We start from the raw sequence: 27,100 nt of genomic DNA, 5'->3' as shown, positions 1-27,100 counted from the left end.
GCAGGAATTTGAACGTAAACGAGGTCAATAGATTAGATTCTGTGGGCTCAAAATCTCACATCTCAAGGAGTGCCAAATAAGTTGACATTAATTGCTGTATATTTTAGTTTTGACATGATGACAAAAGAAAGTCTAGGCCAAGAACAAATTCGTGTTCGGGATACCAATTAGAGTTGAGGTGAGAGGGATATATCAAGAAAATTGCAAACAAGCTACATGTAGTAAATGAAAACAAATCGATCCATTGATCGTAAGAAAAACTTTCATGTCTCGAATTTACTGTACTCCTCCTTTTTTATAAACTCGTCAACTGATCAGATTTGGAAAAAGAGATGAATATACACTTAAACTTGTGTAAGTTGTTTTTGTATATTTCAAGTTAATAAAGTTATTAGTCCTACCAAAAAGTTATAGATCGATACATACCATAATCATTATGCATCACATTGACATGGCAGAGAAAAAAATTCGTTAAATCAAATGACGCGTAATATTGTTGGTAGCACTTTGTATTATTTCTTATACATCGTAGGAATCTTACGTACATGTTTTGTATATAAAAGGTATGAATCTTATCAACAATAATTGTGTGTCACTGTTATCCAATTAGTTATTTGTTGCATATATTTGTGTCATCCAATTCTAGGTTGATGTGATGAAGCGCCTCCTTTTTTCAGATGGAAAGAGATGCACCTTTCAAAGTGCAGCCATCGAAACTGAAGTCCGCCACCAAAGTTGACCCAATCCCACGTCATACAGTATATGCTAGGGTTTGGTATAAGGGAAGCCTCCAACAAACTAAGAGCTAATTAATTCAGAAGAAAATGTTCTTGGATTTTGTTAATTAATCAAAATAACAAATAGGAGGAACTTAATTTAGCAACAAGGGTCCATAGGTGCATAAAAGAAATGTGGGATTATAATTGTAGTAATGAAGGAGGCATTGAAGTGTAAAGAGAACTGTGGTTTAGTTAATTTCTTCTTAGTTCCCAAATAGGAACATCAATAATTTTTAAGTATAATGGGATTTTGTAGGGCTATAGTTTTTTTTTTTTTTAAGAAACGATAGCAATAACACACACAACAATAAATCAATAGTGACATATCCAAAAACTAGGAACACACCAAGTCATCGCAAAGATGCGAGGCCACACAAACCGCTAGGCAGCACAAACATACACAAACACAAACACAAAACACAGCTAAGCTGAGAAGAAAACCATCGTTAGTTCATCTCCACAACAACAAAGCAAGGCGCGCAAATCTCGCCCCTCTGCAACCGGATTTGCATCAGTCACGACCCAATCAACGTGTCTCCATTACATACTTGGCCGCAAAAGGCGATTCGATAACAGATATGTCCATGAGTCTACAACCATCATCGAATCAAGCTAGATCAACTACCAACGACATACTAAAAAGCTATCATTCCAACAATTGAAATTAAAAAATAATAATAATCATTTTGACCAATTTCCATTTGTTCTTTACTTGTATATTTCTTTTTATCCAGATGTAGTTACATACCTATTTAGAATGGTGACCACACCAATAATTTGGTTGGGTCTTATATTCTACATGTTCCAAACACTTTTTAACCTCACCATATCATACAAAAGCTCCATATCATACAAAAGCTAAAGTCATGCTTTCATCTATCACTTTCACACCATATAAAAAGAATTAGTAACATCATATCATATATGATATTCCAAATTAAATTAATGTATGTGTGGGAGGACTAGATAGAAAAATGTCAGCGAACACGGTTTGGGTCATTTGGCAATTTTTTTAAAATTCAATCAAATAATGTAAATAATGACAAATCACTTCATTTGGTCTGGGACATGGAGAAAACTACATCAATGGCAGGAGGGGTTGTGACGATTGTGAGATGATGCAAAATATTCGATTTCAAAGAGTTTAGATGAAGAGATTGTGTGATGATGCAAAATTGTGTCAATTTGTAGGGCAAGCAAAAGCGCGTCCCACTAATCTACCATGCATGCATGCATGATATATAAATAAATAAATAAAAACAAAAATAATTAAAATGAAAACTAATTATCTTAATCTAAGTCCCTCGTTATCATCAACAAAAAATTTAAGATTAATCTCAGTTTACTGCCATAAAGTTTCTTGGTTTTCAACATTTGGTACATAAAGTTTTTTTCATTCCAGAGTGGTACATAAAGTTATAATTTTAGAACATTTTCATACATTTGTTAAGGTTGTTCTTAAATTTACTGTTAACTAATGACGTGGCATCCACGTGGACATTGTTGGATGCATTAAGGGGCAGGGCGGGGGGGGGGGGGGGAAGGGGTCAGCTGATCCCCGAACTTCAGTGAACGTCCATGGATACTTTGGGTGCTAACCCTCCGAACTTTGGTGAATGTCTATGGATACCTTGGGTGTTACCCTTTTGAAGATTAGAGTTGACTTCATACATGCTCTCCAACTGTTTGATAAAATGTCTGAAAGAAATAGTGATCTCAGTGAATAACAAAGCATCATCATTCTTGGACAAACATATTAATGGGATGCAATGATATCAAACATTGTTAGTGTGTTCAAGATAAGTGTGTTTCTTTGTTAAAAATTTATATGGGAGCAGCCTTGGAACATGTTAGTTAGCCTCGAAAATGAGGCATTAACAGGTGTGCAGTATGCCTTTCCAAATTACTTCAGGCCTACCAAGATTCAATGAAATAACAATATGCATGCTATTTCTGGTAAAAAAAAATTTGTGTGTTGCGCATGTTATTCTTACTAACCCCCTAATATTATTTCCTGGGTCCACCATTACACGTGGACAATGACTGAGCGTCATGTGGATGTTAAAAAATAAAATAAAAAAATAATAAAAACTAAAAAAATTTAAAAAAAAAACTTTTGGGCGTCTTCTCCCTCACCTATTCCGACCCCCATCTCCTCTCTCCTCTGCACCCACCCTTGCCCATCCCTCTTCGACTTGACCCATTCCATCTCTTTCTCTATCTCTCACATCTTTCTCCATCAATGGTCTTATCCAAGTCCACTTTACTAATCACCACCTCATTCCTCATCTTCTTCTTCTTTTCCATAACTACCACCATTCGATTAAGCTTGGCCCAAGACCCCAGACCCTTCCTCCCTCTCTCCTCTGCACCCACCCTCCCCTTCCCGAGCCCGAAACAAGTGGTTTTCCCCATGCCATTGTGCGCCTGAGCAATGAGGTCTTTGTACGGAGGGGACAAAATCATTGGCAAAGTGATTGCCTGAATTTTATTGGGCTTCTTGAAGCCCATCTTTCTATACAACCCCTGTATAAACTCCGGTGACAAATTCAGCTCCTCGAACGTAATCGCCGACGTGTACAATGTGTCACTAGTAGCCTAAATTGAATTCAAACCCCAATTAGAAAAACCCTAAAAATGTCAGCCCTCTGTATTTTGTATGAAAACCCGAATTAGATTTTAGAGAGAAAGGTTATACGGTATTGATGTATGAGTCATCGGGATTGTCAAGGAACATGTTTTCTCTGTTGATGTTCAGGTCGGCAGTGTTGAGCACAAGTCCAACAGTACACGGCATTGGTACTAATCTGTCGTTGTTTTGGTTTGCCGCCATTCTGGATAGTGATGATCGAGTATAGGGCTGGGCACTTAGAACCGAAACACGAACTAAATCGAACCGCACCGAACGGTTTGGTTTTGCGGTTTTGAAACGGTTTCGGTTTTGAAACCGAACCACAACATAGAAAATAGTTTGGTTTCGGTTTTGGCTTTTGAAAACCGCACCGAAACAGAACCACACCACAAATATTAATAAATATTTAATTAAATGTCCATATTAGATTTCATGTTTTAATTGGTTGTTTGTTAGAATCTATATACTTAGTATGGACTTAACCACACTAGAATATCATCATTCATCACTTTCTTTCGTTCATTAACTTGAAGGACCTTTGTTATTTTATACCATCACACGAGACTAATCTTGTTATCAAGAGTCGAACAATGATCTAATGAAGTCCACTCATTTGAAGCATGATATCACATATTCTAGTATGAAAGTTTCGCTCACGTTTAATGAATTTAAATTTATTCAACTTGTTTTATGATAAACAGTGTAAGGGACACCCTTTTGTTGCACAAACATGTTTTAACACAACTGCATGCAACATGCTAATTGTTTACATAACAAAAGTCTTTTTCCTATTGCTATTGGGAAATGCTTATTAATATGTTAAATTGCAAATTGTACATTTTTTTCTTAAAAACCAAACCGAAACCGTTTGAAACCGCATCGAACCGAACCAAACGGTTTGGTTTCATTTCGGTTTTGACTTCAAAACCGCACCGAACTGAACCGCAAAAAATTTCAGTTTTGGTTTCACTCAAAACCGCACCAAACCAAATCGTGCCCATCACTAATCGAGTAGGCGATGTTGCATCCATGTGGGGGGGGGAGAGAGAGAGAGAGAGAGAGAGAGAGAGAGAGAGAGAGAGAGAGAGAGAGAGAGAGAGAGAAATGGAGTGGGTGGAGTCGAAGAGGGAGGGGGAAGGGTGGGTGCAGAAGAGAGAAATGAGAGGGTTGGAAGGGGTGAGGGAGAAGACGCCCAAAAGTTTTATTTTAATTTTTTTATATTTATTTTTTAATATTCATGTGGTGCCCAGTCATTGTCCATATGGATGTCACATCATAAGTTAACGGCAAATTTAACAGCAACCTTAACGGATGTATGAAGGTGTCCCAAAATTATAATTTTATGTATCACTCTAGGATGAAAAAAACTTCATGTACCAAATGTTGAAAACCAAGACACTTTAGGGTAGTAAACTGAGATTAACCCTAAAATTTAAAATCAAACTTTAAATATGTACAACCATTAACAAATCATGCATAACTTCTTTTTTTTAGTACATCGATATTTTTATACTAGGAAGAGGGAGAGTTCGGTTAAGCCCACAATAGGCAACCCAATTTAGAACCTAAGACCTCTCACTTCCAAGTAAAGAGGAATATTACCAGACCGTAATACTGAATAACATATCATGCATAACTTTGATGGTTAGACGATTGACAGGCATCAATCATTTCAAGGACTAGTAGAAAAATGTTTACGCGGAAACCTAACCCAATTAAAGATTGACGATTTCATCATTAATTGCATTAATATTTATTTATGTAAAACCGCACACCTACTAGATTGCATACACAATTAAGTTGAAGACAATAATAATGTTAACTAGTAATGAACTGTTGAACTGATTATTGAAACTTTGATGTTGATAGGAACAAATGGGAGTTTTAAAACTTTAAAATTACCAAAAAAAGGATTTTCATTTTGGTTTCTAGTACCACCAATGATTAATTTCCCATTATCAATGTTAGTTTATGGTACAAATTATACATCAAGCACAGGAAATGGCATAAACAAAGTGGGACTTATTTGCTTATTTCAGTTTTTCCTTTGGGGGGTTTGCCTTTTTAGGGTCACCATGTTGACATGGTGCATTATTTTGGTTAAAGGATATCCAACAACTTAGTTTTACTTCTTAAATACACTTTTTAATTTTTGACTGTCAGAATTGAAGAAGATCAAGTGACAAAATTTAGTAATGGTGTGTGGGAGCCAAAAACGGATGTGTAACTAGTACTACTCTATTTACATGCTCTTATTTTGTGAAAGAGTAATGCTAGAGAGATCCAAAATTTTAAACCAAATTTTGTAAACCAAATGATGTGGATGTTGATGATTGGATTATTACTTAATGTTAATTAACGTCTTTATTTCTTATTAGTGACACATTAAAAATTTGGTTTAATAATTTAATTTTCCTAGCATTACCCTTTATAAAAAGACCAAAAGAGAGCTGGTAATAGCATTGCACTTTAAAATAGGTAAAAGAAATAGGTAGTTTGCACTTATTTCTAAAATGATTAATAACATTTACTTCTACGAAGTCCTAAATTTAATTTTTCCACTTTAATTGATTGTATAGAAATAGAATAACACAATATAAAAATTGTATTTAAAAAATTGTTGAATTTTGACCAAATAAAAAGAAGTACTGAATAACTTACTCCAAGTCAATTTCCAAGAAAATTATTAAAATAACATAAGCAAAGTAGGGACACTTGCACTCTGTACATTGACAAGATTTCAGAGCAACTCCAGCGTTACAAAGGCCCCATAAGGCAACTCACTATTGAATCCCCCTTGGTGAACAGTAACTACATTTTGCATCCCCACCCCTAAACTGAATAGCCATGATAATAGGCAATAAAATATTATTATTTTTTATTTTATAAAATAATAAAAATAATTTTATTTCAGATTTCGGATATGATTTTTAATCGGTCTCGTTGTACCACATTTTATTAAATTAGAAATTACAACCCAAAGTATTTGAGAAAATATAAATTGTGCTGTAAGGTGGAAGATAATGATAAGATATTTATACAAAAATTATTATTTTTTTATTATTTTTAAAAAATTTTCGGATTTTATTATTAATTGTTTACATTTTTTTTAATTAATTTTTATTGCTTTTTTACATTTTTTATTAATTTTATAATGTGGCTGATGTCATCCTAACGTCAGCCTTGCATTATGTGGCCTCAGGCTCTTGGGCCACCAATTCGAGCCAAGCCTCTCACTTGGGCCTCCCGCGAGCCCCATTGCCCGCATAGGCTGGAGCAGATTACTGGGGCTATTTGGTCATTTCTGTCACCGGTCCATCGGGCTCTAGCTTCTGCTGGAGTTGCTCTCATGTTGAATACGATGTTGGTCACTTTACAAATTAAACCAAACCAATAAAAGTCTCTGCCCCAGAATTATGAGAGCAATTACACAAAATGAATTCACTATTACCGAATTGTTTTGTTCTAGTAATGCAATGCATTGACATGAGACAACAAACTTAAACATGATAATTTATTATTAAATTAAAACGTTACGTGATGATAAATATGTTTTATGTAAGTTGATCTCTAAAAGGCTCTAGGGTAAAGTGACACTATGAACAATGTCGAAAACTAAGGCTACTACAAAAGCACCGACCACAGACCCATGACCCCACTGTTAATTTATACGAGTACGTGGGCGTCAAAGTGAGAACTAGTTGACCTAACGGGCATCCTTAAGGAGCTTTCGGGCCTTGGGGACGCCCGTTAGGTCAACTATTCTACGGAACTTTAACGAAAAGCTCATGGTACTATTCACTTTAACGAAAAACCACATTTTTACACTAAAAAGTCAATCTTGGTACTATTCATTTTACCCTTTATTTTGTGTTTATCGTTAAAACTCAGTTTTCAAGCCATTTTCATTAATTTTCCTTGGTTTTTTTACGTACGCTTTAAGTTTCGTTTTTGGACACCTTTGTTTTTTTGGACATGTAATTTACTTTTTGGATGCTCAAAATAATTTATTAAACCTTTACAAATACCTTTTTTTTTAGTATATCGATATTTTTACATTAAGAGGAGGGAGAGTTCGGCTAAGCCACACAATTGGCAGCCTAATTTGGTATCGAATGAGCCATCCACAAGATTCGAATCTAAAACCTCTCATTTCCAAGATAAGAGGAGTATCACTAGACTTTAGTACTAAGGGGCCATAAATACCCTTCTTTTACTTTGTTTGAATTTATGTTTTCTGTACACCCATTTTTCATTTTTTTTTTCATGCCTATTTTCCTTGTATGCGGTAATTTTATATTCGAGTAAGATTGTTTTCTTTTAAACAAAATTGACAGGTATCTAGAGACAAAATTTGGGTGTACAAAGAACCTGTGGGCCAAGGCATATGCCCCAAACCAATGGATCTGTAACCCTAAAGAAGTACTGCACTGGACCCATTCTGCACTATAACACAGGGTCTTTTAGGACATTCAATTTGCCTTGAATAAATTTGAGTGATACCTTACATTATAAAGGAAGTGGCAAAGAAAAAGGTACACTGCCGTGCAGCGGTGGGCTCCCAAGTGACTTAAAAGTGCGACCAACCTGCATTTTAACTAATACTATCTGTTTTGATGCAGATCTCATATTGAATATTGAAGTAGGAGGATGAGGCTATGAGGCTATGAGGCTACGGCGTCCCAAGGAAGGTGAGTAGTGATTGTTGGGCAATTTCAGGGAAGGTGATCATGGTACACAATTGTCAACACATGTGTTTGGGTTTTATGTAGTGTGGGGTTAGACATATTTGGGGGGAGCTAGTTATTAGTGTAATGTGGTGATTGATTGAAGGAAAATATGGGGAAAAAATAGAATGGCTAAAAGCGTTTTTAAATTATCAAAAACACTTTTGGCAGTGTTTGATATAAGAAAAAACATTGAAATTATATATATATATATATAAAATTCTTTTCAAATGGAGAAAGATTAGGCGAGATTAGCTCTTCGGCAATAGTCGTATGTGAGGCACCTATCCTCCCCTGAAGGGGTGAGGACCATTACACCAAGAAAACCCCCCGCCGTCCCTTCTCCACCAGTTTTATTGATAATAAATAAACGTAAACCGAAGAAAAAAAATACAAGCTCGAAGGGGGGGGTATGCCAAGGTCCTGCAAAGACAAAAATGATAAACGAAAACAGTAATACGGACAAAACGAAATGTCACGAGCATGAGTAAAGACTATAAAATCTAGAATTGTGGACTACCAGTATAAGCATAAATATATGCCCGAAAAGAAGCTAAAGCATCTACAACCTGATTTCCTTCTCTATAGATATGTGTACATAAATTGCATTTGACGAAGTCACCAGACAATTCTTCCAATCCATCATAAGAAACCACGAGACCGCATTAGGAGCCTTAAAAAGATAGTGAATAACCAACGTGCATTATTCTTAAAAGAATAATGCTAGGGAGACCAAATTTTTTAAACCAAATGATGTGGTTGTTGATGATGATTGGATTATTACTTAAGTTTTGATTAATGTGCTTATTTCTTATTGGTGACACATCATTTGGCTTGCAAATTTGATTTAAAATTTTAGTCTCTCTAGTGTTACCCTTCTTAAATATATCAACGTATTTCTAATAAAAAACAATTCCAGTAAAACCACTCATTACTAGAATTACATTCTAAGACCATCTCCAAAGCAAATGTCAAATGTGCCAAATAGGATTAAAAGACATTTAAGTGTTCTCCAATGGATATACTATATATGATGTGGCATGTGAGTCATTTGACTCCTTACTTTCTAGCTGTCTTTTTTGACAGCAAACAAAGAATGAGTCAAATATATTTAATTAAAATTTTTAGTACATGGGTCCAATTAACAACCAATAGAATAAAAACTACAATTAATTTTGATTATTTTTTAATAGTTAATGTAACTCCAGCCCAATAAAATAATAAAATAAATATTTGACACATCCATTGAAAAAGAAGATAATTTAGCACTTGTATTCAATTTGCCACATCACCCATCAAATAAAATTTTGACATATTCTATTTGACATCTCGTTTAAAGATGTTCTAAAATTTCAAAATAGGTTTTTTTATACCATATCTTAGAATATAAATGCAACACTAGATTAATAACACCACGTTGTGTACTTGTGGTGTTGCGGTCACGCATGAGTACTTTTCGCTCGGAAAACTAGATTAAAGACTCAGGTGAGTGGACACCTGTCGAGAAGTGTGCGATTTTTGTATGCCAACGATTAGGTAAGCACTTAGGTCATTTGAAGTGGACTTAACCTATACCATATGTGCCCCAAAAGGTCGTCAAGCTCTCACTCTCTAGCACAACGCACTAACAAATCCATCCAGGGACTTCTTCTAGTAAGAGCAACCGAAAATTTTATTATAGTATATTTATATGCAATATGATAGTAATGATGGTTTCAAATGATGATGTATCACAATTCTAATGTTACAAAAATTTCAATATAGTAGTGGAAAGTGGCAAAGTAATGAGAAAATAAATAAGTACATGATAGGCGGGAGAGTTTTTTCGATTTGAATGATAGAACAAGAACACTATTGCTCATATAATATTTGATATGAAGTATAAGTAGAATGAATGTATATTGGATATTAGATATATATATATATATATATATATATATATTCTTCAAAGATAACTCATGTATATTATATAATTATAATCTACAACTAAACAAACGAATTACTTGAGTGAAGACATATGTCCTCAGTAAACCTTCATTGGCTCTGTCCATGAATCCACCTAGGATTGTGTGTGCTGTTGACTATTGTTGCTCAATGTCTTCCATATTCACATCTCGAAACGAGGTTAAAACTTTTGCCACCCAATTTTCAGATAAAAACTGACTCACCGCTGTGAATACTAAACTTGCATCCCACGAAACCCAAGAAGTCTAGAAGTTTTATCTCGACGTTGCCGTCCATTGAGCTAGGGGCCCACAAATTCAGGGGCCCCACAATATGGATTATGTCAATTAGGACCCCAAACTGAAATTCAAACTCAAGTGCCATAGGTCCTAGGTAGCATTTAGGGTGCGTTTGTTGCATTAGACTATCTTGGACTAGACTAGCTTCAGAGACTAAGCTGGACTGGCTTGGACTAGACTAAGTAAGACTAATTTAGTGAAACGTTTGATGCAGTGTCGGACTAAGAAGTAGGATAATAAAAATAATTCTTCTTTTTTCTTTTTCTATTTCTTTTTCCTGTTCTAGAACACTCCTAAAACCTCTCTTCCCTCTCCTTTTTTTTCCGTCCAAACTACATACATTCCAATCACAGCTTTTCCTTCATTTCAATTGATAAAGCTCTTCGTCCAAATTCCACTACTTGCAACCACATCTTTCTCCTCCAGTTGAATCGATAAAGCTCCCAAAACACAAACAATAAAAAATTCAATTTCAATTTCAATCGAAATTGAAATCGCAGCTGCGTTCCTTGTATACCCAACAACGACACTCTGATTTCGATCCTGACTTAAGTCTGGGTCGTGAACCAAGACCGACTAGTAAAAAATTTCACCTCCTCGAGGTTGGGTCGTGCATATCGGCGTCAGCGCGGGCGAGCTTAAAGGTAAATCGACTGCAGCCAGAGTAGGATATTCCTCTAAGGTTTTCACCACAGTCGGAGCTTTCTGCAGCTGCAATTTGGTTTTTGTTTTGTAGCTGATGTGGCTGACGATCGAGTTGGCCATCTCTGCAAATTGAGGAGTCGAAGATGACGAGGACGTGATATGAGTTGTCAGTCAGAGATGAAGGACGCGAGAGAGAAGACGAGGATGCAAAAGATGTGGTCTTAGCAATCCCATGGTTTGCGGGAGGACTAGCTAAGACCGTTTAGAGAGGTTGGTAGTCGGAGTGAGTGAGAGCTAAGATTATTAAAACTAGTCCCTTCCAATAACAAACATGGGACTTCACTAGCTTTTAATCCAATCCAGTCCAGTGAGACTTAACGAAGTCAAACAAACGCACCCTTAGGGCACTAAATTTATGTTGGGTGTCGTTTAAGGATGTCAAAAAGGTCCCATATTATAAAATGAATGAACCATTCTACTATAAATGGCATTGAGGTTTTTTTTATTTTATAAAGTTTCACACTTGATATGTTATGCAAGTCACGAGATAAATGTTGGGATAGTAATAAAATTGGTTTGGCGTTGTTGTGCTTAATTAAAAAGCAACCTTTCGTAAAAAAAAAAAAAAAAAAAAAATTGGACCTTTTATGTGTCTCGTAAATGAGAAGAAAGGTGCATTTTCTTAACGAGGTTCAAGACAAGAAATTTTTAGTTGTGATTGGAATACAGATGGTATATCACGTGTTTTTTTGTAAGTGGTGGAAATTTTTAATTTTTAAGTTATTAACCTTCTAACACACATAACCCATCATTTATATAGTGACACGTGATGTACTACCTCGTGTGACAGTCACACTGCAAAATCTCTAGTCCAAGACGGCAGACTAGTAGGTCGTACTCTGCTTTCTAGAAACCATAGGCCCCAGCCCGGAAAGCTACAGGAAACCCTTGATGACAAATTTTAAAGGTCATTAATAATGTGATTGTAGATAATTGGATTATTAATTAAGTGTCGGTTAACTTGCTTATATCTTATTGGTGACACATTATTTGATTTGTAAATTTGGTTTAAAATTTTGATCTTTCTAGTATTACCCTTTTAATTTGTGTGTGAAATCCAAACCATGATTACATATTAGAGAACAGATAAAAATGTAAATCGGACAACAAAGAAAGGAGATTTATTATCCTATGCGTTAAAATTCTTGGTCATCATATTTTTGTTCTTGAATCCTTAACAGTACATCCAACCATTCATTGTTGGGTGCACGACATACATCGGAAAATACTGACAAAAGAAATAATTATTCTTTCTTTGGACCTATATATAAATACAGAATATCAGCCTCCCTTTCCCATGCCACATGAGTCCTTGTCCTTCAAACTTTCCAAGTTCTTTCCGCTGCCTTAGTTTCTTTGGACCCATTAAAACGGAGGCTCTGCTCCTCCTCTGTTTCTGTACAGGGTTCCTCTTTCTCTCTGCCTTTTGCTCTCTACCTTCCTTCTCACATTTCATACTTTCTGCAGCCATGGCAACCGCTTCTTCGACACCCAAAGAGAAGAAAACCGCAACCCTTCCTCCGAGGAGAGGCAAGATCAAGGGCAAGATTTTTCGAATCTTAGTCAAAGCAGTAATCAAGATGGCCTCGAAACTGGGAGCTCCGAGGAACAACAGAAAAGAAAGTGGTCGAGACTCTGCCTCTGTAACACCACCACCAAGTGCCTACAACTCTGATGCCAACATCCGTTGCAAATGATAGGATTGCTAGATGGGCTCTGTATTCATCACTGTTTCTCCGGTTCGTGCCTCGAATCGTTTCCTATCCCACTTATCCAGGAAGATAAGAAATTCTGCTAGTTTAAATACAGAAATCAAACCTGGTAATGTGTTACAGTATGTTCCTGCATAGCTCATATTTTAGGCCAGCTTTGCAGGATCAAAATCCGTTTAACCTTATCTTGTATTTCAATTTCTTAGGAGTTGTTTCTGATGGTATTTTGGCTCTGTATCGTTTATGTAGTTGTTATATGATACAGTGGTTATAAACATTATATTTTGCTTTTTACATGTTTTTGTCTCTAAATAATTAGTTCATCACGATCAAAACTAAGAGCGGAACTTGCATGCATCGGGGACATACTTTTTTGTCGTGTATCTACTTGAAGAGACACAACTATTCACTTTGGTTTTTTAGCTAAAATGATCATTGAGGTTGACATAACTATTCACTTTGGCTCATAAGATTTGTCTCATAGAAGTGGTCATTGAGTTTGTCCATTGTCAATCATTTTGATCATTTCGTGAAAAAAAAAATCTGTTAAAGAAAACCAAAATGACAAAAAATACCCTCAAATTGTCAAATCATTTTAGTCCATTGTTTATTAAATTGAAGGTATTTTTGTCATTGTGGTCCTTATTTAACGAAGATTTTTCTCTGAATGACCAAAATGATTGATGGTGGATAAACTCAAGGACCACTTATATCAATTTCAAATCTCAATGACCAAAGTGAAGAATTATCCTAATCTCAGGGACAATTTTGACTAAAATACCTTACTTTTTTTTTTATATTTATTTATCAAAATTGGGATCTTTTGGCCATGTATGTTGATTGCTAGATATTGACGAAGCCATGAATTATATCATGGAAGATCGGCCTAAATTAAATTAAATTTAAAAATAAATAATAATAAATTCATGCAATAACACAAAGTTCTCACTTTTATTAAAAAATTATTAGAAAATTAACTTCTTGGAATCTTGTAAGTGATAAATATTGAGATAGCTGAAATCTGGTTTTAAGAAGAGAGGTAGAAGAGATGAGATAGAATTGTATTAATAGAGAATGTTTTTCTTCATTAGAAACCATATGATTTACAGTTCACTTATATAGAAGTTTTCCAAACTTGCAGGACAAGTACTCTTCTTTAACTACCTCCTTATACCAACTAATTCACTCTAACAATATTCTAACCAACCAACTATATGTATAACCACCTATTTAATCTTTTGACAAGTGACTTTGTTTTGACCATGGATAACTTCCTCACATGGATCACTTTTATTCTTCTTACAATAAAGTCACCACTTGACAATCCACAACATAAAGTGGTAGGGCAGGAGGATTAACAAATTCCGGACGTTTGAAAATATGCATGCAAGGGCCAATAAATTATGTATCGCTTTTTGGGGTTGCAAAATAAAACTAATTAAATATGTGTAGGGATCTTGATGAGACATGTCAACGAAAACGATTTAGGGTTTGGAAGGAAATGACAATTTGACAAAGAACTTCCAGTGGTTAGGTATACGACAGAATGACCATAAAAGAAACAAAACCTTTTGGTGCTGCCCTAACTTGTTCCAGTTTTTTTCGTTGCTTCTTATTAGCAAGAGCCATGGTTTTTGCCCAAGGGCACTCGGGACCTAAACCACAAGTGAAATTTAAATACAACCAATGAGCAGATCATCCTCCTTATTACAGTCCTCCTAAAAAAATACACCCTTTTTGATTTTTTAACACCTTTTTCTGGATAGTATCCCGGCCTGGTTTTTCTCGCTAATCAATTAAGTTATGATCATTGAACAAACTTGGTTGATAAACATGATTTATGCGCCACTAATGTAGCGGCTTGAAAGGTATTGAAAGGTAAATGAATGCTTATCCTGTGGATGCGGCATTAGCGGTGTTAGCACTTTCCCTCTCCTCTCTTCTATTACTTGTTTAGCACGACATCACACAATATTGTATACAACCGGTGTCGGAGCAGAATGTCTAGAAAAGCACGTTACCACAGTTGAGTAGTTGTAGTATTGAAAGGTTGAGGACCCAGTGCAATGATTATATAGGACCCGTGCCCTATATGTATGTATTTGTATAGTGAGAACTGGTTGACTTTAGGGGCATATCCCCCGAGCGAAAGAGGTTCTCGGATTCTTTTTGTGAGGATACAAGGGATCGTTTAATTGTGTTTGTTCATTGTAAATTGTGCTGTTAGTTTTTGTCAAGTATTATTTGTGTTCAATTTTACATAAAAATTTAAAATATTTTATGATCGCATGATATACGATGAGTGAACACAATTAAAAGACCCCCGCATCCTCATTCCCGGCCTACTTGGTTTGGGCACTGTGTGGAGGCAGCCACCCCAGCTCCTGGGACCCAAAGGAATTTCTACAACACTACTCATCAGGATTTAAAGTCGCCCAAAATAAATATAATGGATTGGTATCTTAATTTTCTTAAATAAAAAAGCGACAATAAAGAAAAAGATATCTTAAAACGTTAATAATTTAGGTGGCTCTGCAAAGTGTGACCCAACCTACATTTAACTTATAATTCTTTTATGTAAGTTTAATATAACGTATTATTTAGAAACTTCATCCATTAAAACCGAAGATCTAATACGTTATTATAATTTTTCTTTTTACAAATTGTTCGAGTTTGATTCTCGTTTCTCACTCTTTTCGAGGGTTATAAGGTGCATGTGAAAGAAAATGTAACTTGCGAACTTGATGTTTATTGTTAGTTCATTCCCTGAACTTGAAGCTTTTAGCACAAGAAATCGACAAACGGAAAGTTCGTGGAAGCTGATCACAACCCTAATTTGTCAAACACGTGCTTATGGGAAGGCAATTTGTGCACGATAATATTGAGTTTTGTTTTGTTAAGCTTGTCACCTGTGCCCCGTTGACTTAGGTGAAGGCCTGCAATTTGCACTAGTACAAGTTACAACTCATCATGGAAACTATGTGATCCAATTCTTGCTCAAGTTTTTGCTTGTCCAAATCAGGTCTGTTCCAAAAATTGATGACTTGGAGACCAAGTAAGAGATTTGTTATTATCCACTCGTCAAAGGGTACGGAAAGAAAATGACGGGGTGTGATGAGAAAATTGGAGGGTTTAGTTATGACCCATCTCTAATTTTTTATGTAATTTCCTTTCCGATTATGTAAAATGACGATTGTACCGTTGTTGGCAAAGTGGAACCTGACGTGGACGTTGTTATTCAGCTTTTAATTTATTTTTCCTATTATCGTGATTAAATAGTACTCGTTATTACGAATGTGTGAGCTCGAGTTAGACTTGAATCGGATTTGTAACGAAGAAGTTACGCTTAGTTAAAGAACGTTAACAACATGTAAAATTGTACACATGTGTGTGAATTAATCAGTGTTGGTGAAGATTGTTTTGGATAGGGTGAGCTAGATATTTTGTAGTTTTAAATTGTGTAAATCAAACCCTTTCCCACTTTAAAAATCGGTCCCTTATTGGTGACCTTACCTCACCTACCAATCAATTTTCTTCCCTCACTTTTCTCACCCAATCAAAAACCCTATCTTTCTTGTCTAATCAGAAACTCTCTCTCTCTCTCTCTCTCTCTCTCTCTCTCTCTCTCTCTCTCTCTCTCTCTCTCTCTCTCTCTCTCTCTCTCTCTCTCTCTCTCTCTCTCTCTCACGCCATGTCTCTCTCTTCTCTCTACAACACAAACACCATCATCAAACATTATAGATCAGACTTTAAATCACCACCATCTTACTCATCTCATCCCCACGAGTCCATTCGTACAAGCCGATTAAAAAATAACCAAGTTTTAAGCTTCCAACTTGGGTGTGGGTTCTCCGGCAACTTTCCGTTCAAGTTACGAGGTTTTGGAAGGTTTAGAAGTAACTACTCAACTCCCTGAGGTCCCTAAGTTTGAAGTTAAGCCAACGTGTAGATACGCGACTTTGGGACTTTGGGACGTTGGAATTAGGGCCGAGATGTTTGAGGCATTTTCAGTCCATTTTCATCCACTTTTTGGACTTTCAAAGGTACAAACTTGTTCTTCTCTTCCCAAGCCTCATTTCCATATAAAGTACATCGAAAATGGTTGAGAAATGAGGAAGATATGAAGTTTTTTTAAGTTTTTACAAAATTCGACCAACTTTTCCAGATTCCGGCGAACCAGATGGAGGCGACGGTGATCAAAAAATTGGACAAGAAGGAGAATATTACGTTAAAGTTGACAGAATATTCTCACGCTGTTACTGACGCCGTTAAGGTAACACCGTTAGACTTAACGGAATATTCCGTCAATTCTGACTGAATATTCCACTGAGACCTGCCAGAGCGTGCAGGCGTGTGGCCTACACGTGGCCACAAGCTGGCGACACATGGTCATCATGTGCGAGTCCGTGACACCGTGTAAAATGTTTTTGTATATTTAAGCCCTCTATTTGGGCAAACTATGGGGGATTTTCCTAGCCTTTTTGTGTATGTTTTAATTAATTAAGAGCTGACATGGTTGCCACATTTGTGCTGACGTGGTTGCCAAATTTGTGCCACGTGCCAAAAAAATAATTTTTTATGCATTTAAAATATTATAATAATTTACCCTTAAAAAAATTAAATTAAAAAAAAAACTGAAACCCAGAAACCCATTCCCCCCGACCCACCTCCCTCTCATCCACTCTCTTCACCTCTCCTCCCATCCAAAAACCCACCCCACCCCCACCTCCCCGGAGACCTAACCCTAGATTTCTCGTTCCCTGAATCCTTTGAATTCGACCACTTCGGCAACCTTACATCCTTCAACCCTTTTCCTGACCTTCTCTCATCGAACTCTTTCCCAAACCTCTACCACGACAACACTCCACTCCCACTACCTTCGCTCCTGGACCTATCTCGCTCCAATCGAAACCCTTTCGAAAATCTGCTGGTGACCTCCTCGACGTGGATAAGCTCTTGGACTTGTGCATCAAATTATGATTGTACCCTCCACCATCTCTGTTGTATTGATCGGTCCCCTTCCTTCTATCGAAATCGTCAAACTTATGCTTTGTCCTCTTCTGGACAATTCTGGACCTGCCGCCAGAATTGGCTGGTTCCTGATCATCGTAGGAGCGAGCCGACCCTTTAGAAGAAGCCGAGTTGGGGGTGGGGTGGGTTTTTTGGATGGGATGGGAGATGAAGAGAGTGAAGGAGAAGGAGAAGATGGTCGGGAAGGAAGATGGGTTTCATTTTTTTTTTTTAAGGGTAAATTATTATAATATTTTTAATGCATAAAAAATTATTTTTTTGTCATGTGGCACAATTTTGGCAGCCACGTGGCACAAATGTGGTAGCCACGTCAACTCTTAACGGACCAATGGATGTAAAATGTAACAGATGCATTATATTGAAATAAAATAGTATGTGAGGTATAAAAGTGAAATTTTTTGAAGATGTTGTATAAGGTTGCAATAGACCTTAAACATGAGGTGGTAATTACTATAGTTGTTTCATATATAGGAGAGAACTATCCCGAGGAGATACGAGGTCAAGCAAGGTTAGGAGGTTACGACCCGACTACGTATCAGTGAGTGAGCATTTGTTTTTATATATATATATATATATATCTATATATATTGTGACCACAATATTTGCGTTCACTCTATGATACATATCTTATTCAAAACTTCTTTACCTGTTTAAAATATTGGTATCGGTCAAAATATTGATATGCAAATTTTTGAAAATATCGACGGATATATCAAATATCGATATCGATATCAATATCTGTTGCTTTTGATGGAATTGATGAAAATTTAAAATGAAACTTTAGGAATGGTCAAACATTGATTTGAACCAAATATAAGAATTTCTCCGCTATGGAATGAATGTGCTAAAAATCTGCCTAGGCGGCCGCCTAGGCGCTGGGCAGCGGAGCTCCGACCCAATTTAGACCAAAACGTTCAGTTAGGCAGGGAGGACATAGGCGGGTTAAGAGGCAGTCTAGGCGGTTTGAATCTACAACTTCCGATCTTGTATGTAGCAGCAGAGCCCCAAAAATTTTTTGTAGCTCGTCTCTGTGAAGATGAGGGAAAAGAGAGTGAGAAGAGAGAGAGAGAGAGACTGCCGGTGAATTTTTGCAGCTCGTCTTGTTGCTAGCGAACTGCAGCTGCCACCGAACTGCAGCTCGGATGTGAAGATGAGATAAGAGAAAGCGTGAAGAGAAAGAGAGAGGGAGAGACTTAAACATTTCAGACGGTTTTAATTAAGAAACCATCTGCACTCATCTGCAAAGGTAAGGGTGGTTTCAAATCCAAGGTCAAAAGCAAATGGTTTTAATTATGAAAACCATGGACTGGTGATGGTTTTAATTATGAAAGCCACCCAAGTGGATGGGTAATGTGAAAGAGCAGAGGTAAGGTGGACGGTTTGAGTGGGTGGGCCTTTTTTTTTTTAAGTTTGGGATATTTATTGTGTGTGTGTGTAAATCTTATATAAATTATAAATTATTTAGATAATATTTTGTTTTTTTTTTTCCTAGGCAAGCATATCATATATGTACATAAAACATTCACATATGTATGCTCTTCTATAAGAAATAGCATATTAGTTAATAATTATTTACATTTGATATAGTAAATTTAATTAATTCATAAAATATATAAGAAATTTACCTAAATCTGCCTAGGTCGCCTAGGCGCTAGTCCGCCGCTCAACTAGCGTCTAGCGTTTTTTAGAACCTTATTAAAAATATCGAATATTCGTTGATTTTAGCATAAACTTAAGAGTTTATCCAATGTAAGGTGAAGTTTAGACTTCATCCCCTATTTCCATATCTTTCTCTAATTTTTTAGATATTTTCATGGAAATATCTATCGTATCGAAGAAATTTTAAACACAAGCTTACGTACATAATATCAACAATCATATCAACCACATGTTTACATGTATGTTCATAACCTTAACTTTTTTTTGGTCAAAACATATTATTAGCAATATCAACAATATCGGTAATATATAACAGCATATCGAGGAAATGTCTGCATTTTCAAAGACCACAACGTAGAATAATTATCTTACCTAAAGCATCATGACTATTATATTGGGCCTAAAATATCCGGACACGGAAAAGCCCACGGGCCTATTTGACATGTTCCACACTAACACAAAGTTTGGCGCGCTAGGTTTATCATTTGGCGGGAATGGGACTTGCAAACATACGAGTAGTTGTAGCATTGAAAGGTTGAGGACCCAGAGGACCGATTATGTAGGACCCCTACCCTACATCTACAGGTATGCATTTGTATAGTGAGAACTGGTTGACTTTAGAAACCATATTCCCTAAGCATATTTCTCCCTGCTAACCTACTTGGATTGGGCAGGCAGCCACCCAAGCACCTGGGTGATCCAAGTCTTGCTCAAGTCTTTGCTTGTACACATCAAGTATGTTACAAAAATGGAAGTTTTAACGGAAAGCCTACGATACTGTTTATTTTAACGAAAAATCACATTTTTACACTAAAAAATCAATCATGGTACTATTCACTTTACTCTTTATTTTATCCGTATCATTAAAACTCAAAGTTTTCAAATCATTTTCATTAATTTTCCTTACAAAAATTTGTCCAATTTTGGGAAAGGAAAAATAACAGTGAGTAGGCTATGAATGGGATGACTTGCAGACCAAGTAAGAGATCAGTTATTATCCACTTGTTGAAGGGTAAACTTGGCGTTTTACGGAGAAAATTGACGGGGCGTGATTAGAAAATTGGGGTACTTAGTGAAGCGTTTCCTTGCGTTTTGGACTATAAATATCGCTTCTCCCTTCCCCATTTCTTTCCCTGTAATTTGCCTTTGGTTTTGTGACCCAAGTTCTGTCAAGAGGCAGAGCCTCTGCTTCTCCGTTGTTTCCCTACAGAGGACTTCTGAGTTCCACCACTCACAAATCCTTCTTCTGATTTTCTAATCTCATTTCTCTCTCCTAATTCTTGTCAAAATATTTCTCCTTCTGCTCCTCCATTCTCTCTCTAAATTTCTATAAAATCTCCTCTCTCTGTGATCCAAATTCCATCTTAACTTCCCTTTACTCTGTCTTCTCTGTGCTTTCCTTGTCATCTTAACACGCGTAGCGCAACCATGGAAACCACTTCTTCGACAACCCAAAAGAACAAAACCACAACCTTTCCTGCGATTCCGAGGAGAGGCCAGATCAAGCTTCAGATTTTTGGAAACTTGGTCAAAGCTGTGGCCAACATGGCCTCCAAACCTGGAGCTCAGGAGAAAAATAGAGGAGAAGGTGGGGGAGGCTCTGCCTCCACAACCCCACCACCAAGCGCCTACAACTCTGCTGCCAATTCCGACATCTGATAGACCTGACCAGATGGGAAGATGGGTTATGCAACTCATCTCTGAACCTCTCCGGTTCGTGCTCCGAATCATTTCGTACTCCCACTTCTCTATGAAGCTATGGAGTTGTGCTATTTCAAGTCAGATCGATGAAGCTTCTGCTATGTTGTTTGAGTATATAGTTTTTCGTTTCTGTTTTTGGGCTTTTAGGTTTTTAGAAATCAAACATGGGTCATTTGTTGAATTATGTTCCTGCAGAGCTCATATTTTTGGAGAGTACTTCAGGATCATAACCCATCTAAGCTTTTATCTTGTATTTCAATTTCTTTATAATTTAGTCGTGTGGGAGGCAAAAGAAAAAGAGAAAAAAAAAAAGCCTCTTTCCAGAGTTGTTTCTGCGAGTTTTAGAGAGGAGACATATTTGGAAGAGGCAGTTGGTGCATTTAAAGGGTATTTTTCTGTCTTTGTATTTGCTATATGCGTAATTGTTGTATAATAAAGTGGTTTAAATATTATTTGGATTATGTATTTTATTTTTGGTGTACTTTGATTAAACATAGAAAGTGATTTCCGTACACTAATTTTCTTCTTGTGATGTTTGCGTTTCTTTCTTCATTGTTTACCTTGATTCTCCTTTTAATTGAATCTAAAAATCATACTAAAGGAAAGAAGTGCGAAAAATGGTGTACAATAAACCACTCAATGAAATCAGTCTCCTTAACCCTTAACTCCATCTGAAGTTTTCTTTCTTACCCTTTTTCATCTTCTGCACACTCACTCTTAATTTAACGCTTAATCTCATTTAATTTGTTCAGTCCAATATCTAAAAAAACAGATATGTGCGGAAAGTGAAAACGTGATCAAAATCTCTTCTTTCTTCCATAATATTTCTCATGTAGCTCCAAATGTTTCCATTTACATGTTTTTCGATGCATTTTGGTAATCTGCTTCTTAATATGTTTAATTCAGGAAAGTTGAAGCATAAGAGGTGCACGGAAACCTTTTTAGGAAAAAATATGATTTTTATAAGTCAATTTCACCCAAATTCCAAGTTATTTAAAAATTTGAAAAATAAATGGTTGGACTTTTTCCATGTTTTTTGGTTTGGTTGATCTTAGATGATCAGATGCGTTTCTAATTTTTGTTTCTTTTCTAGTATTGTATATTGTATGGCATAATGTCTAGGTAGGGTCCGTAGGGATTAATATTGTATAAAGAATATTGGTTGGTAACACTTAAAAAGTTATACATACAAGGTCGCTCAAGTGCTAATAAATTAGTAAAATAATATAAGGGTACTCTACATATCTGAACTGACTAATTTTGTCATTTTCGAAAAAGTTGGTAACCAATGAAATCACAGTAATAATCAAATGACTTACAATTTTTTATTTGTTGATTTCTTGCGAGGATAACATGTTATTCCATTAATATTAAAGAAAACTAATGAAAAGGATTTGAAAACTTTGAGTTTTAACGATAATGACAAAATAAAAGGTAAAGTGAATAGTACCAGAATTGACTTTTTAATGTAAAAATGTAGTTTTTCGTTACAATGAATAGTACCGAGAGTTTTTTGTTAAAATTCCCTTAATATTATGAAGGTCTAACCTTGAAAATAAACTATTTGGAGTAGTTAGGGATAAACTTTGAGGTGTTTCCAAACGTTGAAGAAAATATGGAAGAATTCCCAGAGCTTGATTTGGATGGAACACCTATGAAAGAGTTTATTTTTTTTTCGTTGAAAACCAGGGCACAAAGGCCAAAGCAAGAACAGAGAGCCGACCGGCTAACAAGGAGACAAGGAACAAAACAGAAAGAGGTTCACAAAGACGCCGTCACCAAGGACCCAAGCGTCAGCCCGCCCAAAAAAACCCCCACGACCCTACGACGGAGGACTAGGGAGGTCATCCTTGTTCAAAATACCCATAAGAGAAGATGAGGGCCTCTCGACCCAACCAAAGCCGCACATCTCCGGTGAAATGTTCCTCACGACAAAATCCACCGCCAGATTTGCTAATCTTGGAACCCAAGACCAGGAGCAGGCTTTGAAAGTCATCCCAACCTCCCGCACGCGGCTAAGGATCGGAAAGAGTTCCCAAGCATAGCTCAAAGAAGCTGAATTGACATACCGAATGATATCTAGCGCATCCAACTCAATCACCACCTCCCAAGCACCCCTCTAGGATAGCCAACGCCTCGGATATAGCAGCATTGGAAGCCAACACCTCTATGTTCCTCACCGCAATGCACATCGAGGCACTATCTCGAGCAATAATCCCCACCAAGCTACGCTCATCACCCACCTTCTAACAGGCATCCACGTTGAACTTCACCCAGTTGACAGTGGGGACCACAGAGTACACCTAGAAATGCCAAGGGTGGTACTAGGTCTGAAGAAACGTGGCATCCGTGATGATATTGAGGCCATCTTGAAAAAGCCCAACGCAGAAGTAATGGCCCATGAAGTCCGGAAAAGGAAGAGGAAGGGTGTATCGAATTAAAGACGACATCGCACCTTGCTCGCCAAACAAACCAACATGAGAAACCCTTCTGCGAGAAGATGTGCTCCCAGACCGCCTTATTCCTTTGAGCATTGCTGGAGATGGTGAACATCCAGTTAGCCATGGTGGTGATGGAATCCTTATTGATTCGGAGACAAAGCGGGCCCCCGTGCCAAACCTGGGTAACCATACGCATAGAAGGAAGATGTGCTCAATAGATTCTTCATGATCGAAGTAGATGGGGCACAAATGGGATAAAGTGCATCGCCGTCTAAAGAGATTAGAGATGGATGCAACTGCACCATGAATATAACGCCAAAGGAAATTGCGAATCTTGGAAGGGGCCTTGCACCTCCAAATCCAATACCAAACCAGAGGGTCAGTGATCCGTGATGAGGATGGACGCCCAGACCGAAGAGGAGGGTGAAGGTTGTGCAGCCAAATATACCCAGATTTAACCGATTAGTCACCATTCTTCGTCGAATGCCACATAAGCTTGTCCGATCTCTGAAGCGCACCAACATAAATGTTAATAATGGCATTACGTTCCTCCACCGGTATAAGGTCAGAAACCCGATGAAGATTCCACCTCTGCAAAACAAGGTCAATGAACTCGACTACATGCACCACCTGGCTGACAACATTATTTAAAGGTGAGGTTAGGTGCCCAGCAGGAATACACGGGACCCAATTGTCGACCCAAAACCGCACCTCGTTACCACTCATGATTTGCCATCTTACACCCATGAGAATAACGTCATTGCCTTTTAACAGATTAGCCTAAGCCCATAAGGCCCTCCCACATTTCTTAGCTTCCAAGAACGAAACATTTAGGAAATAATGCTCCTTCAAGACTTAAGCCTAAAAAGAATTTGGGTCATGAATCAAACGCCAACAATGCTTTGCTAATAAAGCTATGTTGAAATCTTTGAGATTACGAAACCTCATACCTTCATCCGTCTTGGCCTGGCCTATCTCCGCCCAATTGATCCAGTGGATCCCTCGCTGCTTGTTCGATTCGACCTACAAGAATCGAGCCAACTTCGCATCGATTTCATTACACAATTTGTTCAGGAGACAGAAGACATTCATAGGATACATTGGTATAGCCTGAGCAACAACCTTGATGAAGATTTCATTCCCAGCCTAGGAGAAAAATCGATGTTTCTAGCCTGCCACCTTTACCATGACCCTATCATTGACGTATACGAAGGTATCACACTTCGACCTTCCCTAGATTACCAGTATAACCAGATATTTCCCCGGGTCATCAACCTTCGTCATTTCTAAGATGTTGAATATATCATGACCATGTGAGTCAAGGTATTAAGCCCAAAATAAAAAACTGATTTCTGGAGACTAACTTGCTAACCAGAAGCGTGGCAATAGGCATGCAAAAGGCCGGTTATATTGTTGCAATTTTCCCTGGTGGCATTGAGGAAAACAAAAGTGTCATCGGCAAAAAGCAGGTGGGAGAACACTGGTCCTGATGCCGAGATTTTTATTCCTTCGAGATATCCTTGTTCCACAACCCATTTAATAACCATGAATAAGACCTCACTGATAATTAGGAACATATAAAGGCAAAAGGGGTCTCTTTGCTGAAGGCCCTTAGCGGGCTTAAATCGGTTTCCCGATCGACCATTGATAAGGACAGAGAATTCAACAGTTTTAACACTTCACATAACCATGTCTACCCATACCTGCTGAAAACCAAGCTGCACCCTGACTGCCTCTAGGAAATCCCACTCAACACGATCGTAGGCTTTGTTCATGTCGAGTTTAATTCCCAACTTGAACTTGGTTTTGGTTTTCCGGAGTTTTAGGAAATGAAATTTGGTGAGCCAAAGCAATGTTGTCTTGTATCTGTCTTCCCTGGATGAAAGCATTTTGGCTTGGCAAAATAATAGAAGTGAGTAATGGCTTCATTCGGTTTGCTAAGATCTTAGATAGGACTTTGTAAGAGTAGTTGCAAAGGCTAATGGGCCAAATATTTTATTGACCATTTCCGGGTTGGGGACTTTAAAAATTAAAATAATACTGGTAGTGTTGAGAGTATATGGGCATCTGCCATTCATTAGGCAATCAGCTAAGCCATTCACCTCCATATATATGATACCCCAAAAAGATTGGAAGAATATCCCTTGGAACTCGTCTGGTCTTGGCACTTTAGTCCCACCCATATTAAACACCGTCCCCTTTATTTCCAAATATGAAATTGGGCTACACAAGTTCTCATTCATGTCCGTAACACCGGATCTAGGCAGGTGAGAATGTCACCTCAATCGCGATAACCATCAGAAGTGAATAAGTTCTCAAAATGGTCTTCCACCGTCTGTCTAACCTCATTAGGCTTTTCCTTCCAAACTCTATCACTGTCCTGAATTTTTGTTATTTTGTTTTGTCGACGTCTTTGGACTGTAGATTGATGGAAAAAAAAGCAATGTTAGAGTCGTTGGCCTGCAGCTACCGGACACGCGATCGCAATGTCTAGTAGGATTCCTTCTGCTGTTCAAGATGGTTGATGGCTTCCAACACCGCATTGATTTCACTACTATTTTCCACCCAATTCATTTGGAGGACCCTTAAGTGGGAATTAAGCTTTTCTATCTCTTTCTTCCCGGATTTGAATTTATCTGAGCTCCACATTTTGAGGCTCATCTTCGTGATATGCAGCTTTCGCAGCCAATTGTCCATCCACCTGTCGAGACATCTCATTTTCCAACTTTCCTTAATGACCTCCTTACACCAAAACGCCTAAAAGCGGAAAGTCGGTTTGCATCCAGGGGCCAACTTTGGCCACCGAATCTGCCATTCCTCATTAACATCCCACGATCAAGCCTTTCCTGCACTAGGTCTCCATTCCGAGTTCCCCCCAAGTGAAATTAGGTCCAGAGAAACCAAGGTCCAAGAATTCCATTCAGTTCATAAATGATTGCAAAAATAGAGGTCCAGAACGCGGCCTCTGAATTATGCTCGACTTTTCCGACTCAGTTAATATTTCGTTTAGGTCCCCAATGCACAGCCATGACGAATTAGAAGGTAGAAGCACCTCCGACAGCCATCCCCAAAAATCAATGTTTTTCAGCTCTGTAAGGTATGCCATATATCCAGGATGCTTGAAACCAGGCATCATCCCCAATCATCCGCATATCCGAGTTAATCAAATTTCTAGTAGAGAACACCACTTTAACCTTCATCCAATCCTCCCACCACAAACTCAATCCTTCTACTGAACCAACATGATAGACATCAAAACCCCTTATATAACACATCCGTCTTCGAATACCTTATATTTTATGATTCTTCATTTTGGTTTCGGATAGAAAAATCACAAAGGATCTATACCTCCTAATGAGCCCATGTAAGGCTCGAACTACTATCGTGTTCGACCAAAGACCACGACAGTTCCACACTAGGTGTATCATGGCTGGCTTTCGGCTGATTCGAGCCAGCCTTCACCGTTATAG

At 37.5% G+C, this 27,100-nt stretch overlaps 1 long non-coding RNA gene across 1 annotated transcript in view; it reads right to left on the bottom strand.

Annotated features, from left to right (window-relative positions):
* Window positions 1-20,225, bottom strand: part of LOC148698155 (uncharacterized) — a 48,125-nt gene extending 27,900 nt beyond the window's left edge. The window contains exon 1 of the long non-coding RNA XR_015960898.1: window positions 20,179-20,225. This is a non-coding gene — a long non-coding RNA (uncharacterized LOC148698155). The remainder of the gene's footprint in view (window positions 1-20,178) is intronic.
* Between the last annotated feature and the right edge of the window lie 6,875 nt (window positions 20,226-27,100).

The sequence above is a fragment of the Pyrus communis genome, chromosome 3, assembly GCF_041283825.1.
Source record: "Pyrus communis isolate YQ-2024b chromosome 3, ASM4128382v1, whole genome shotgun sequence".
NCBI classification, from domain to species: Eukaryota; Viridiplantae; Streptophyta; class Magnoliopsida; order Rosales; family Rosaceae; genus Pyrus; species Pyrus communis.
This window is presented reverse-complemented; position numbering and strand designations above follow the sequence as displayed.